This window comes from Portunus trituberculatus, chromosome 8 (genome assembly GCF_017591435.1).
Source record: "Portunus trituberculatus isolate SZX2019 chromosome 8, ASM1759143v1, whole genome shotgun sequence".
NCBI lineage: Eukaryota > Metazoa > Arthropoda > Malacostraca > Decapoda > Portunidae > Portunus > Portunus trituberculatus.
Window position 1 is genome coordinate 6,420,001 of NC_059262.1, and position 2,500 is coordinate 6,422,500.

The window sequence follows — 2,500 nt, forward strand, 5'->3', positions numbered from 1 at the left end:
ATGTTATGCTAATCTTTCTCTTTCTTCCTTCAAATGTTGTTACTTTTTTGTCTCTTTCTTGATTTGTTCGTGAAAATTTTCTGTTTCTTCCTAAAAACACAATCATATTTTCATCTTTTTTTTATTACTTTCCAAAATGTTAAGCTCAAATTTTTTTTCCAGCAATCTTTCATCATTTTTTATTTCTCAGTGAAGTATTATACAAATTTTTCTGTTTCTTCCTAAAAAAACACAGTCACATCTTCATTTTTTTTTAATTATTTACTGAAATGTTAAGTTCAAATTTTTTCCAGCAATCTTTCATCATTTTTCATTTCTCAGTGAAGTATTATACAAATTTTTCTGTTTCTTCCTAAAAACACAATCATATTTTCATCTTTTTTTAATTATTTACTGAAATGTTAAACTCAAAATTTTTTCCAAGCAATCTTTCATCATTTTTCATTTCTCAGTGAAGTATTATACAAATTTTTCTATTTCTTCCTAAAAACACAGTCACATCTTCATTTTTTTTTAATTATTTACTGAAATGCTAAGCTCAAATTTTTTTCCAGCAATCTTTCATCATTTTTCATTTCTCAGTGAAGTATTATACAAAATTTTCTACTTCTTCTTAAAAAAACACAGTCACATCTTCATTTTTTTTTAATTACTTACTGAAATGTTAAGCTCAAATTTTTTCCAAGCAATCTTTCATCATTTTTCATTTCTCAGTGAAGTATTATACAAAATTTTTCTACTTCTTAAAAACACAATCACATATTTTCATTTTTCACTTCTTGATGTTATTTAGACTCACAAAACACCAAACATTTTCCTGGCAATTGTTTGACTGACCTTCACCTCAAAACACAGACAATCACTTATTAACCCTTTCAGCACCAATTATTATCAACCCTTTCACTACCAATCACTAATTAACCCCTTCAACACCAGGATCTGTTTTCATATTCCTTCTGGCAACTATTTACCGACTTTTTGCAACTTCAGAAATTCACGTGGGGGATTAAAATAGTGAAGACTGTGGCCATTAATCTTCTGACCACCATTAACTCTTTCTAATGCCAATAAAACCATCTAATATCACAAAATAATGGTACAAGTGTGTGTCTCAGGAAAAGGGGTTACTATTTTTCTGTTTTTCCTTGTTCTAGATTGTCATTTGCTGGACTGGAGCAAGGAAAATGAAAAAGAAGGAAAAAAAGGAAAGAAAATAGAGAATCAGAACACAAACAATAAGGGAAACAATTAATTGATCGCAAAACTAACTATTTATTTATTTATTTATTTATTTATTCCATTTTTCATTCCAGTGTGGCAGCGGCGGCGGGCAAAATGTTGCGTTAATAAACTTTGACACATTAAAATTCACATCACGACTGGAAATTATCAAATGTTTGTGTGATGCCTAATGAAAGGATGCTGACTAACAACACCACCACCAACACCACCACCATTGTCATCACCACCATCATCATCATTGTCATCACCACTGTCACCACCACCACTATCTCCATGACCATCACCACCACTACCACTACCACTATTACCACCACCACCACCACCACCACTATAAAAAACCTAAATATAAGAAAAATAAAAGAATCTCAGCCTATTTGTGGCATGGCTATTAGATTACGGGAAAAAAAAAAAAAAAAAATAAATAAAAAAAAAAAAAACGCAAGAAGACTGAACAACAAGAGGTACGAAACACAGGCAAACATTTCCACCCGTCAATGCAACACAAAGTAACAATTTAACCCTATCAGTGTTGCGGCCCTGACATATCCCACCGTCAGGGCTACAACACACGATTAACTGTATAACACCACGTCCTGCTGGGGGGTGGTGTGGCTATCCATGAGTTTACACTGTTAAGACGCTGTTCTGCACACACCAGTATCTGCGCCCAACATCTCTGGTGAGCTACAGGCAGTCAGTCACATACTAAACGTGGTGCCACAAGGTCACAGTCTAAATCTCAAACAGCCTAAATGAAAATGCAAGTCTCAAACAGCCTAAAATTTCCACAGGTAGAAATCATCAAATTAAATGACTTTCTAAGAGGTGTGCCTTTTGAAGAACACACTAATGGCAGCCAGAGGAACACAGGAACGTTATTCATAGGGATAAGAACACATGAACATTATTTTTTAGGGATATAAGAACACAGGATCGCTTTTGTAGGGACACAACAACGCAGGAGTGGGAGGAAACACTGAAGAACACACTAATGGCAGCCAGAGGAACACAGGAACATTATTTATAGGGATAAGAACACATGGACATTATTTTTTAGGGATATAAGAACACAGGATTGCTTTTGTAGGGACACAACAACGCAGGAACGAGAGGAAACACTGAAGAGCACATTAATGGCAGCCAGAGGAACACAGGAACATTATTTATAGGGATAAGAACACCTGAACATTATTTTTTAGGGATATAAGAACACAGGATTGCTTTTGTAGGGACACAACAACGCAGGAGTGGGAGGAAA

The 2,500-nt window shown here is 34.4% G+C and overlaps 1 protein-coding gene across 1 annotated transcript in view; it reads right to left on the reverse strand.

Moving 5' to 3' along the window:
- Positions 1–2,500, reverse strand: part of LOC123501112 (protein EFR3 homolog cmp44E-like) — a 30,308-nt gene that overhangs the window by 26,972 nt on the left and 836 nt on the right. The window lies entirely within an intron of this gene.